Genomic DNA, 14288 nt, shown 5'->3' with positions numbered 1-14288 from the left:
GCATCCCTGGGATAAATCCCACTCGATCATGGTGTATGATCCTTTTAATGTGTTGTTGGATTCTGTTTGCTTGTATTTTGTTGAGGATTTTTGAATCTGTATTCATCAGTGATATTGGCCTGTAATTTTCTTTTTTTGTAGTATCTTTGTCTGTTTTTGGTATCAGGGTGATGGTGGCCTCATAGAATGAGCTTGGGAGTGTTCCTTCCTCTGCAACTTTTGGAAGAGTTTGAGAAGGATGGGTGTTAGCTCTTCTCTAAATGTTTGATAGAATTCACCTGTGAAGCCATCTGGTCCTGGACTATTGTTGGAAGATTTTTAATCCCAGTTTCAATTTCATTACTTGTGATTGGTCTGTTCATATTTTCTATTTCTTCCTGGTTCAGTCTTGGAAGGTTATACCTTTCTAAGAATTTGTCCATTTCTTCCAGGTTGTCTATTTTATTGGCATAGAGTTGCTTGTAGTAATCTCTCATGATCCTTTGTATTTCTGCAGTGTCAGTGGTTACTTCTCCTTTTTCATTTCTAATTCTATTGATTTGAGTCCTCTCCCTCTTTTTCTTGATGAGTCTGGCTAATGGTTTATCAATTTTGTTTATCTTCTCAAAGAACCAGCTTTTAGTTTTATTGATCTTTGCTATTGTTTTTTTGTTTCTATTTCATTTATTTCCGCTCTGATCTTTATGATTTCTTTCCTTCTGCTAACTTTGGGTTTTGTTTGTTCTTCTTTCTCTAGTTCCTTTAGGTGTAAGGTTAGATTGTTTATTTGAGATTTTTCTTGTTTCTTGAGGTAGGATTGTATTGCTATAGACTTCCCTCTTACAACTGCTTTTCCTGCATCCCATAGATTTTGGATCATTGTGTTTTCATTGTCATTTGTCTCTAGGTATTTTTTTGATTTCCTCTTTGATTTTTTCACTGTCTCTCTTGGTTATTTGGTAACGTATTGTTTAGCCTCCATGTGTTTGTGTTTTTTACGTTTTTTTCCCTGTAATTGATTTCTGATCTCATAGGGTTGTGGTCGGAAAAGATGCTTGATATGATTTCAATTTTCTTAAATTTACTGAGGCTTGATTTGTGACCCTAGATGTGATCTATCCTGGAGAATGTTCCGTGCACACTTGAACATGTAATCTGCTGTTTTTGGGTGGAATGTCCTATAAATATCAATTAAATCTATTTGGTCTATTGTGTCATTTAAAGCTTCTGTTTCCTTATTTATTTTCATTTTGGATGATCTGTCCATTGGTGTAAGTGAGGTGTTAAAGTCCCCCACTATTACTATATTACTGTTGATTTCCTCTTTTATAGCTGTTAGCAGTTGCCTTATGTATCGAGGTGCTCCTATGTTGGGTGCATATATATTTATAATTGTTATATCTTCTTCTTGGATTGATCCCTTGATCATTATGTAGTGTCCTTTCTTGTACAATTCTTTATTTTAAAGTCTATTTTGTCTGATATGAGTATTGCTACTCCAGCTTTCTTTTGATTTCCATTTGCATGGAATATCTTTTTCCATACCCTCACTTTCAGTCTGTATGTGTCCCTAGGTCTCAAGTGAGTCTCTTGTAGACAGCATATATATGGGTCTTGTTTTTGTATCCACTCAGCAAGCCTGTGTCTTTTTGTTGGAGTATTTAATCCATTCACATTTAAGGTAATTATCGATATGTATGTTCCTATTACATTTACTTAATTGTTTTGGGTTTGTTTTTGTAGGTCCTTTTCTTCTCTTGTGTTTCCCACTTAGAGAAGTTCCTTTAGCATTTGTTGTAGAGCTGGTTTGGTGGTGCTGAATTCTCTTAGCTTTTGCTTGTCTGTAAGGCTTTTGATTTCTCCATGGAAGCTTAATGAGATCCTTGCTGGGTGGAGTAATCTTGGTTGTAGGTTCTTTCCTTTCATCACTTTAAGTATATCATGCCACTCCCTTCTGGCTTGTAAAGTTTCTGCTGAGAAATCAGCTGTTAAGCTTATGGGAGTTCCCTTGTATGTTATTTGTCATTTTTCCCTTGCTGCTTTCAATAATTTTTCTTTGTCTTTAATTTTTGCCAATTTGATTACTATGTGTCTCAGCGTGTTTCTCCTTGGATTTATCCTGTATGGGACTCTCTGCACTTCCTGGACTTGGGTGGCTATTTCCTTTCCCATGTTAGGGAAGTTTTTGACTATAATCTCTTCAAATATTTTCTCTGGTCCTTTCTCTCTCTTCTCCTTCTGGGACCCCTCTAATGTGAATGTTGTTGTGTTTAATGTTGTCCCAGAAGTCTCTTAGGCTGTCTTCATTTCTTTTCATTCTTTTTTCTTTAGTCTGTTCTGCAGCAGTGAATTCCACCATTCTGTCTTCCAGGTCACTTATCCGTTCTTCTACCTCAGTTATTCTGCTATGGATTCCTTCTAGTGTAGTTTTCATTTCAGTTATTGTATTGTTCATCTCTGTTCTTTAATTCTTCTAGGTCTTTGTTAAACATTTCTTGCATCTTCTCTATCTTTGCCTCCATTCTTTTTCTGAGGTCCTGGATCATCTTCACTATCATTATTCTGAATTCTTTTTCTGGAAGGTTGCCTATCTCTACTTCATTTAGTTGTTTTCCTGGGGTTTTATCTTGTTCCTTCATCTGGTACATAGCCCTCTGCCTTTTCATCTTGTCTATCTTTCTGTGAATGTGGTTTTTGTTCCACAGGCTGCAGGATTGTAGTTCCTCTTGCTTCTGCTGTCTGCCCTCTGGTGGATGAGGCTATCTAAGAGGCTTGTGCAAGTTTCCTGATGGGAGGGACTGGTGGTGGGTAGAGCTGACTTTTGCTCTGGTGGGCAGATCTGTAAAACTTTAATCCACTTCTGCTGATGGGTGGGGCTGGGTTCCCTCCCTGTTGGTTGTTTGGCCTGAGGCGACCCAACACTGAAGCCTACCTGGGCTCTTTGGTGGGGCTAGTGGCAGACTCTGGGAGGGCTCATGCCAAGGAGTACTTCCCAGAACTCCTGCTGCCAGTGTCCTTGTCCTCACGGTGACACACAGCCACCCCCCACCTCTGCAGGAGACCCTCCAACACTAGCAGGTAGGTTTGATTCAGTCTCCTATGGGGTCACTGCTCCTTCCCCTGTGTCCTGATGTGCACACTACTTTGTGTGTGCCCTCCAAGAGTGGAATCTCTGTTTCCCCCAGTCCTGTCAAAGTCCTGCAATCAAATCCTGCTATCCTTCAAAGTCTGATTCTCTAGGAATTCCTCCCCCCGTTGCTGGACCCACAGGTTGGGTAGCCTGATGTGGGGCTCAGAACCTTCACTCCAGTCGGTGGACTTCTGTGGTATAAGTGTTCTCCAGTCTGTGGGTCTCCCACCCAGCAGTTATGGGATTTGATTTTACTGTGACTGTGCCCCTCCTACCGTCTCATTGTGGCTTCTCTTTTGTCTTTGGATGTGGGGTATCTTTTTTGGTGAGTTCCAGTGTCTTCCTGTCGATGATTGTCCAGCAGCTAGTTGTGATTCTGGTGTTCTCACAAGAGGGAGTGAGAACACGTCCTTCTACTCCGCCATCTTGGTTCAGGGCCTATTCCTTTTTAAAAATGTATTTTGAAGTGTTTAAGTGAAAATAAATACAATTTCTTTGAATACAAAAATATATGATAGGAAAATATAAATCATACAATATTATAGGTATATAAGTAGGGGAATAAGATAATACAGATCCTCCAAAGAAGGTTAAGCAATAAAAGAATAAGACAGCTAATAATCAAGAGCAGGCCAGAGTAGAAAAACTCACTCTAACTTAAAATAGTAGAATCCCAATTTAAAATTAGATTTAGAGATAGCAAACCATCAGAGATTGCAGGGAACAGTCTTGATTTGATCCAATTTCCTGCAATGAGATAGCTGACTAATGGCCACAGCAATCTGAATTAATTAACATCAATTTGTTTTTAATAAAAAGCTTTTGAAGCCCATTTTGATAATGAATGCCATCTAGAGGAAAATCAAACAGCTCTTTCTGATATATGTGGAGCCACAGCTGTACATATTTGACCCCTGTTTTACACAGTTGAGCCTCATTGATTTCTTCTTTTAAACTCGTGGACTGAGCACTGAACAATGGTGGGAGCACTCGTATATCTTCCACAGAGACCTAGTCTATGAACAGTAACCCTGCAGCAGGGCCAAAGTGTTTCTGTGCCTCCAACACTGGCTGCCTGTCCTGATGACATATAACACAGATGCTGTCCTTAACAGCAAACAATCTCAAACGTCTGGCCATGGAATCAGTCTTTAGGGTGCAAGCAAAAATAAAAGATTTGAGACAAACTTAATGTGTAGCTGAGCTTCAAGTTAGTTGGCTTCAAACTTAAATCCATATAGAGTGGTCTTTTTACAAAAAGAATTCCTGTGTTTAAATAGAATTCAAGATAGGACAGGAAACAAAGACACTTAAATGTATGTTACTGTGAATATGGAGTAAGAAAGCCTAATTCTATTAAAGGAGTAGCTTGTTAGTATCTCCATGGAAGTTTTCCCAAGACTTTAGGAATAGTAGTTCATCTATTCATGTTAACTTACTTCTCTTAATAATGATAGTAGTGATATAAAGGAGTGATTTAAGTTAATTCTATTGCTTTTGATACAACAGTTTCCATATTTATTAAGTAGTAATTGCTTCAAAAACTGCAGGCAAATATTTTGCATATGCTTCTCTAACTGGGATGATGTGACTTGCCTGCTTTCAATACAGAGTGGAGAGGTAAAACTAAACCACACAAATAATGAACAAAAAGACTCTAGTGAGTAGGAGGCCAGAGCACTGGGCTCAGACATTCTAATATTAAAAGTATGAATTAGTGTGGTCATTGTTAGGTGAGTGATGCATCTGAACACCTAGGGAGAATGACAATCTGGAATTGTGAAAAGTCACCTCAGTACTTTTTAATGTGTTAACACAAACAATCTACCTCAGTTGTCTAGGATCCAGCAGCCAGAGTTCCCAGGCACTGGTCTTACTTTGTAAGTGGTATGATGACTACTTTATAAAGTTCTGCACAGTCTATGATTCTCCTTTTGTTTCTGCAGTTTCTGGCCTCTCCTCAGAAAAGTCCTATTTTAATATGGTTCCCACTGGCATGAATAATTTTTTAAAATGTTTAAATAAATAATTTTTTAAAATGCACTATGTATTGATATATTAGAGCTATTATTATTATTATATTAATTATATTAATTAAATATAATTATTATATTATATTAATATTATTAATATTAGAGCTATTATTTTAATCAAAAAGTATATTTAATAGAAAATATAGTATTTTTTCTCTCTGTATTGACTTATATGAGTAATAGAGAAATACCAAATATTATCACATAACTCCTTCTCTATGTGTGTAACTCCTTCTCTGTGTCTTTCCTTGGTAACTTGTTCCTGGTTAGATCTCAGTAAACATTTGTTAAATATATAAATGCTATTGATACTTAACAATAGTTAACTAACTAAATTTAAAAACCGACATCACATTTATCCTTGAAACTAAGCGTAATACAAAGAATTTGGAACAGTCTCCTTAATCCTGGTTACTGTCAATTTCCTCAAACTGAAACTTTTTTTTTTTCAAATTCTGGTCACATGTCAAAATGCTGGTGGTGTTAGCAAATAAAAAAGGCATTAGTATGTAATTTACTTGAGATATTAAATAACTATGACCCAATATTTGAGAGATAATTCTTTGTAACCATTAAGGAAATATGTCTTATAAAGTATTGCCCCCAAAAAAGGACTTTTTGAGACCTACGTTCTTGTCCTACATCTCTCATTAATTTTGTGAACTTGAGAAAAGTAATCTGTGACCCAAATTCCATATCAATCAAATGAAGAAACTATTATTTGTACTCTAGTATTCACAGGGTCAAGGAACATACAAGAAAACACTTTAAAATGCATTAAGAAGCACCCAGTGTAAGTATAGAAATAGCACTCACATACATTGATGGGAATATACAGTAATTTGTGGAGAGGATAAATTAGCAAAACAACAACTTTAAAAATATATTATTCTGCAATTTCACTTCTAGGAATTTACTCTTTGAAAGAAACTAAGACATATATATATATATATAAACTAATAATAATATTTATAAGTATTAGAAGCATTTCTAAAAGTCTACCAATAAGGGATTGGATAAATATAAATATTTGCCTACATATATATGATGAAATGCTAACAAACAGGTTCTCAGAAAACATTCTACAAAACAAAAAAGTAGTATAGAAAATATTAAGCATTTATGGTACCACTCATATAAAATGTTGCTAACATTACTGACCTCTTAAAACATCCCTAGTGGTGTGTTAACTCCACATTTATGGTCACATTTACCTTTATGACTCTGTGAGGCAAAGATTTTATCCCTGAACTACAGATGAGGGAACTGAGGCTTACACAGATGATAGAACATGTTCAAATTCACATAATAAATAACAGAGCTGGGACTTATACTTGATGAATCTGACTCCAGAGCCTGAGGTCTTAAACTAAGCTTTATTGGTAATACTCTAATTTTTGTATAATGATTGATTTTGGTTTGGTTTCTCCACATATTTTTTAAAATGGAATTAAAGCCATGAAAGTCCAATTCTCTGTTCCTCTCAAAAATGGAAGATCTATGAACACTTGACCTTCAATGTGGCCACTCTGCCATAGGTATTAGTAGCAGTTTTTTTTTTTCCTTTTAAATGGTGCTTTCACCCCACAATTTACCATAATTAGTCTTAGATACTCTTTAAGGTTCTATGCCTGGAAATTTTAGGCATTTAGTTTGAGCTTTCTCTCTATATAAGTATTAATAGAAAAATAGAAAAACAGAAAGATGTACATATCAAAATGGGTGGTAAAACTACAGGATAATTTATGTTTTCTTAGCTTTTTGTGTGTGTGTGTGCAAGTTTTAAAAATTTTCTACAGTGAATATGAACTAATTAAATAAAGGGCACATTGCTTAAAGTATAAAGCTTTCAATAGATGGAAGAATTCATTTTATGTGTAAAGAAGCTTTGGGTCAGTCATGATTCCAGTTGCTTCCTAAGTACAACTGTTCAATCCCCTGGATTAATCTTCCTAAATTATAGCTTTCAAAAAATAACTCCCATCCTAAAAATATTTCAGCAGTTTCTGTTACCTTTGTAAACTTCTCTCTTATTGCTCACAAATATACCAAATATCTGTGCTTTCTTGTTTCTATACTGTGTAACTTGACCTTGACAGTACCTAGTACCTCTGAGCTCATCTCTTATGCATTCCACTTTCCACTTTCTATTTAACTATGCAGATCGTGCTGATTCATAAATAAATTCATAAACTTATTAAGATAAATATCCACCTTTGAAATAAACTTTCTTCCCTGTTTTAATCTACATATATATATATATATATATATATATCTGTCTTCCTCCTATGAACACTTCGTGTCATTCAGTACGTACAATAACCATTTAATACAATATATGTGTAATGCTTTACTTAGTATATGAAATTTTCCGTGAATATACAATTTACTGAATACAATTGTAAATGTTTGGAGAGCAGAGTTTGAAACTTTGCATCTTAGTTATATAAAACAAGGGAGGAGAGTGTTTTCAGAAGAAAAAAAAATAGTCAAAATCACATGTTACACTTAGGTTATAAAGAATACTGAAAAATATAGAATTCTTTGGACAGTTAAGAGGTGGCTTTAGCATAAACAATACCAGATAGACTCTGAGGCCAATATAAGATTTGACCATTAAGTATTGTGGTTGATCAGAAAAAAAGCCAGATCTTGAGTACATTCTACTCAGTATAGTCACTTTAGACTTGCAAATATTGACTCTAAAGATACCTCCACTGTCAGATCTTTTATTTTTTAACCACTCCTTTCAAATTGCTCTAAAAACATTCAAGTTTTACCGTCCAAACCAAGCAAGCAAACGAACAAAAAGAAAACTGTGTTTTAAGGTTAACTCTAAAAATTATTATACCTATCAGTCAGGGACCCAGTAGGAAACCAATAGTAAACTCAAAGTGGGTGATTAAAGAGTGCAATTAAGAGATTACTTTCAATGTTTTGAAAAGGGCTTCAGGAAAACTGATAAGGGATAGTACAGAATACCATCCCTCATCTGGTAACTATGGCAGTGAGCAATCAGCAACCCTAAGGCTAAGGCAGAGAGGTCTTAGTTAATGAAAGTGTAGTTACATGGAGAGGGCTAAGGGAAAGACGTTTTTTTGTTTTTTTTTTTTTCTTTCACCATCCAATCGCTGACTGGTGCCTCTCATCAGACAGTGTAACTGAAGCCAGAGAGCACAGGAGCCAGTTGATGCAGTTCATCCCTTTCAGCTTCCTGGGATGCAGAGCAGGGTGAAGAGTGGAAGGTAGATCTGGAGGCAAATGAAAAATCTCCATATTACAAAAATTTGGGAGTCTGATTTCTAGAAATCTAATTACTTTTAGAGCCAAGACTGTGAGTAAAGGAGGTAATAAAGCAGAGATCATATTATTTTTCCTTCTCTACACATCCAATTCTCTAAACTTTAAAATGTAAGAGGCATTATGTCCATAAAAGATTAAACTTGGTAAACAAAAGCCAAACTCACCAACTTCCAGAATTTCAGAAAATGTTTCAGGCTAGTTTGTCTAAGTAAGTTTATAAATGACCTTTATTTTTTAAGTCAGTAATTAACTATGCAAGCCAGGCCCTAGTGAACTAAATGCCCAACCCTTGCTGTAGACACCAGAAGGGGAGTCCCAGATGTTCTTCTAGTCATACACCAAGACTCGACCTGCTGATGGCATGAGCATGGAGAGAAACCCCAGCCCTGCTGTTATCTTCTCAGGCATCTGCAGGTAAGCAAGGCATCTGCTGTCCTAGCTATTTGGTAAATGGTGAGAATATACAACACATTTGTTAGCAGAGCTTACACAGCTGAAGGGTAATCCTTGTTAAATTGAAAGCAAGGAATATGAAAGGGGATTTTATCCACTGTTACTCTACTACTTGTGGGCTAAGAAATGTTTAAGTGTGGTCTGATTCCACTGAGCCCATCTGGAGAGATGCTCCTTTCCTTCAGTACATGTCTTTTTGAATGCCCCTAATTACCTCTCTTAAAAACAGGAAAAAACCTATTTTGGGATAGAATGTTTCACTAGGATAGGTTTAAATGGGAAAGCACTGGAAAATCTTATCTAATCAATATATGATAAAGGATACATTAGACTGGATTAGAAAAATTAAAATAGTGTCTTGTCACTTTTGTGAATCTAATTATATCTTTGTTGCCAGTACACTTTTTAACCTTGAACTCATTCCTTGAATAAAACAGATGGACATTATATGGTAAACATTATAGTAAAAACAATACAATTTAAAACTGTTTGTTTCCCATAAATTTTGTTGTAATGCTTCGGGTTTTAAAAGGAGCCTTCTGGGCGTATAAACTAAAAATGAATTTTAACCGTTTATGTTCCCAATGCTTCCTTCATTTCAGTGTTTCCCACTTTCCATCCCCCCCGTTTGTCATTCAAGTCTATATTTCAAGGGCATTTTTGTAGAACTAATGGGGCTCAGCACTCATGTTATTAAAACTCTGCTTGGTTTTACTTTTCACAGTGCAGGCTCTCCTAGCTGTTGCTGTCACTTATTAGAGCCACAATGTGCTGCAGGAGGGCGACACTCTGTAAACAAGGTATGGCGGGTCAAATACTATGTTACCAGCAAGGAAAGCAGAGAAACAGCAGAAAACCAGAGAGACAGTACGGGAAACAACATATATGTCGTAAAATTTTGGTTTGCATGGGGCTTAAATGGAGTTAACATTCAAATCCCCCAAGTTTTCACTTGCTGTATTTGCCAGCGAGAGTGTGGCTCCTTCACACAGACTGCCTTCTCTACATGGTCCACGTGTTTCCCAAGCACCTAAGAGTGCAGGCCCAGCGCTGTGCAGCCAACAAATCACAAAGCATGCCTGCATTCTGCTATGTATCAAAGTCTCTTAATATGCCAACTAAGTTCTCCAAGGTCAGGAAAGCAGTTTATCAACCTTTTATATATCTTATAGCAGCAATAAATTTATTCTAGTGTGGGACCTATGAATATTTCAGACGCTCTGTGAGAAAAGCTCTTTGGCTTAGGACAGTCATGCACCCCAGAGTTTGGGCTCAAGACAGAGTCATTGTTCTCTACACCACACTTTTATTGCTATTTAGCTCTAGTTAATGCAAAGCTTTTCAAGGTGCTTTCTGCTGTACCTTGCTGTTTAATAAATTTCATTTAAATGAATTTTTAATTTCAAAAAAAACTAATTATTTTGTATACTTTTATTTATTTCTGATTACATGCTGTATTAAACCTTCAAAGAAACAGGATTCTTTATTTTTTTCCTCTCAAACATCCCATGGAAAATTAGTTTTGTGCTTTGAGTTTTTGTCTATATTTTTTTCTTTCTTTCCTACTAATGAAAGAGGTCACATTACAATTTAGTTTTCCAGATTAGATAATGTTAATTCTCAGGTACCCTCAAAAATTCTTGTACAATGTCTTCGTATTAGAAAAGAATTATTCAGAGACTTATGTTTAGGGCAAATATATTTTAAAGCGATAGTAACGAGGAGGGAATGGAAGTAGAAACTTTTTACCTATTTAGCCAACTTCAAAATTATGCACGATCACGCATGAGACATGACTCAAGGTTGTCTGGGGATTAATGGGCCAGAAATTAGGTTTTTTTCCATTTCTTTTACATGCACACTTGAGCGCACACACACCCTTTCCTCAGCAAATTACTCCCAAATACTTATTCTTATAGTCAAGACCCACAAAGTGATATTTATAGTTAATCATTTGGAAATATTCTTAATGAATTTGGCTTTAGTTTGAACCTGACTCATTTGAAGGTTATTTTTGCTTTTCTTTGTTTTCTGTTTTATACAGCCAGTACCTCCTGATTCTATACTTTGCCCATATTTATGAACTTGCTCTTACACAGAACTTTGTTGTCTTGAACCTCCTGTCAAGTTACTTACTTGATTTCCTGACAGCTTTTTAATTTATTAAAATTAATTAATTTAAATAAAACTAATTTAATTTATTAAAATTTATAAATTTATTTTTCATATTCATGACTTTTGTTCATAAAAGTGTCATCATCAGACGTGGTATGTAATATCTGCTCTGAACTTATATATCTGCCTGATCAGTTCTATATTTCTGACTTTATATTTTTTGATTCACCTCTTGGCATTGAGATTTTTGACGCTAAGATTAGCCCCTCTCCACGTAACTTTCTGTTCCTATTAGATGTACCTCCAGCCCACAAGTCATGTCTGCTCCAAAAAGGCCGACTAGGCTTGACCTTGGGATATTATTTCGTATGAACTCTCTGAGATTGCTTCTCTTTTCCTTTCTTCATAATTTGAACCCCCTGGCAGAATTACATGTGAATAAGGATAAGGAAAAATACATAATTGTTTTCAATCATACTGTCTCTCCCAATCTATGAAAGATTATGACTTCTTAAGTTGTTGGAGCTCCCTCCCACTCATGCTAACATGAGACATTAAAGGTGAGAAAAAAAATTTTGATTTACAATAGAGTTCACAATTGATCTATAATACAATCAAGCACAAAACATAAATATATTCAATAAATTAATACAACACAAACTCATGTGTATGACCACTACTCTGCTCTTCAAATAGAACATAACCAGCACTCCAGAAACTCCTCTCATGCCCTTCTTCCAATCATTACACCTGTCTTCTCCAAAGTTAGCCTGCCTTTAAAAAATCACTGTTTAATTTTTACCTATGCTTGAACTTCATGTAAATGGAATAATAGAGTATGTGTTCTTATCCATCTATGTTCTAGAGTCAGTATTTTTTGTGACTATCCATGTTGTGTAGCTGTACTTTATTCAGTTTCACTGCTTTATCATATTCTACTGAATTAACATTTATTGATTGATTGATTATAATGTTGATAAATATTTGGGTTGTTTCCAGCTTTTGGCAACTAGAGATAATGCTGCTAGGAACATTTTTGTGTATGTCTCTTCCTGCACAAATTTCCATTAGGTACATATTTAACAGGAGTATGAATAATGAAATTGCTAAATCTTAAGGAATACATATGCTCAACTTGAAAGTCAAATAGTTTTCTAAGCTTATAACAGTTTCCATTCCTATTGCTTCATATCTTCACAGGCATTTGTCTTGTCAACTTCAGCTATTTTGGTGGATCTGTAATGGTATCTAATGTGCTTTCAGTCTTCTTTCCCTCATGATAGTAAGGTGAGCACCTGTTTATATGTGTATTTGTCATTTGGGTGTACAATACAGCTTAAAGCCAATTCAAGTCTATTGTCAAAATATCTTATGAACATGAACAAATGTTTCAAATATTTTCTCTTACTCTGTGAGTTGCCAGAATCTCTTTGTGACATCCTTTGTTGACTAGAATGTATTGATTTTAATGTAGTCCAATTTGAGAATCTCTTCCTTCATGACCAGTATTGTTTTTCTCACCTTTAAACAATCAATTTCTATCCTATGGAAATGAATATAATCTTTTGTGATACCATGTATTAACTCCTGGTTGTGTCTCAAATTTTCCAATCTGCCCTCTTTGTTCTAGCAACTTCCGGTAGTTGAGGATGTGCCAATGAGACAGGAGGGAAAGGGGCAGGACACAAAGGCTAGATAATGAAGAAGGGGCTCAGCTATTGGAATGTGATAAAGACTGGCTGGAACCAGCTGAAACCAAGGTGGCTTTGAGAATAGTACAGTCTTTGACTTTTAGCTCATTACACCTTCATTGTAATGCTAAAAAACACGCCCCCTTATGCCATAACAGTTCCCAGGAGGGCCATAAAAGACCAAAAAGTAGGCAGTGGCCCAATTCCTCGGAAATCCCCACCCTACCCGGAAACAGCAAGAATATTTCTCCCACTCATTAGCCTATGAAATTACTTAGCCCATAAAAACCTATTGCCCCATGCCCTGGGGCTGCTCTCACTTTCTGAGACGATCCACAGGCCCTCCCCAAGTGCATCTCTGGCTCGTGGCATCATTGCAGCCCTGAGCAGAGGTTGAGGGCAGGCACCTCCCTCTCAGGTTCGCAGACTTATATTTCCTAACCTAGTTCGGATTCACAAGATCCATCACCCTGGATTTTCCCTGCCTTCTCCTCTCTGCTTCCCCCAACTTCTTAGACTGTCTACTGGTCCTTGAGCCCCCTTGCCAACTTTGCCAACAGGTCTGGTATTGCCTCTGTTTCACGGCTATACAGAGGTATCCCTCTTTAGTCTCCACTTAGGTAAAAACCTACTATGTTATCCTGAGTCCCCAGCTGATTTTCGCCCTGTTTGTTCTGACATTGTTATGCTAAACATTATAAGGGTTACATCCTGAAGGGAACTTTTTCCTCCCAGTATTGTCATCACATTCCCTTGTGGCTTGTGGCGCTCCAGTCCTACTCTTCTGCTCTGTCTGTCTACTTCTTTCACAGGGAGATAAAGATCATTTGCTTAGCTGATTCAGGGCCTATGTTTCCTCCCTCCCTCTCTGAATGGCTTAGGCCTTGGCACTCCAGTCACTTTTCCGCCTGCTGGCTCTACTCCTCTCCTTAACTAACCCAGGGGGCCTCCTCAGGCTAGCCAAACAGGCAGACTGCAGGTGCTCTCACTGTGGCCTTTGTCAAACAAACCCTTTCTTAAGACCTGAGGGCCACAAGCCCAGTTTTCCCTGCTTAATTAAACACCTCTTCTGCTGAATTCCCTACCTTGGAATCAGGGGCCATCACAGACTGGGCCAATTATATTATCTCTTTAACTGCCATCAGAACTGGATTCTGCAACACCCCCTTAGGGGGGGTCCATTCACTGAAGTCCCTAGCTGTGCACCCCCTTCTCATGTTTTTGGGATACCAGGGACACTGGGAGAGCACCAGGACAGATAACTACCATTTGGCCAGGATCTGTCAGACCCCTGTCTCCTCACAACATCCTAACCAAAAATGGGGGTGACTACGAGCACCCCGAAGGACTCCCCTTTAGGATGCATATTAGCTAATTGGGGTAAATTTAGGCAAGATGGCTTAAGAAAAAAGAATTTTATTTTGTAATACTGCATTGCCCCAATACAAACTAGTGAACCAAGAAATATGTCCAGAAAATGGGTCATTGAATTACAATACCATCTTGCAGCTGGACCTATTTTGTAAAAAAGGAAAGCAAATGGGAAGTCCCATATGTCCAAATGTTCATTACCCTATTCCAAGA

General features: G+C 36.9%; 1 protein-coding gene and 1 long non-coding RNA gene across 5 annotated transcripts in view; both read left to right on the top strand.

The window, feature by feature from the left end:
• The window catches only part of LOC309665608, a 174791-nt gene that overhangs the window by 113018 nt on the left and 47485 nt on the right, over positions 1-14288 (top strand). The window lies entirely within an intron of this gene.
• The window catches only part of LOC309665474 (uncharacterized protein), a 110210-nt gene that overhangs the window by 89042 nt on the left and 6880 nt on the right, over positions 1-14288 (top strand). For 2 of the 4 annotated variants that reach the window (XR_014266427.1, XM_082472050.1), the window contains exons 1-3: positions 3075-8859; positions 9628-9698; positions 12214-12300. The exons of 1 other annotated variant lie outside the window; for it this stretch is intronic. The gene's annotated coding sequence lies outside the window, so the exon portion shown is untranslated. One more of the 4 variants, XM_082472051.1, reaches the window with a different exon arrangement.

This window comes from Balaenoptera physalus (genome assembly GCF_965194825.1).
Source record: "Balaenoptera physalus genome assembly, chromosome: 8".
NCBI classification, from domain to species: domain Eukaryota; kingdom Metazoa; phylum Chordata; class Mammalia; order Artiodactyla; family Balaenopteridae; genus Balaenoptera; species Balaenoptera physalus.
Note: the sequence above shows the minus strand (reverse complement) of the source record. Positions and strands in the feature narration are given on the sequence as shown.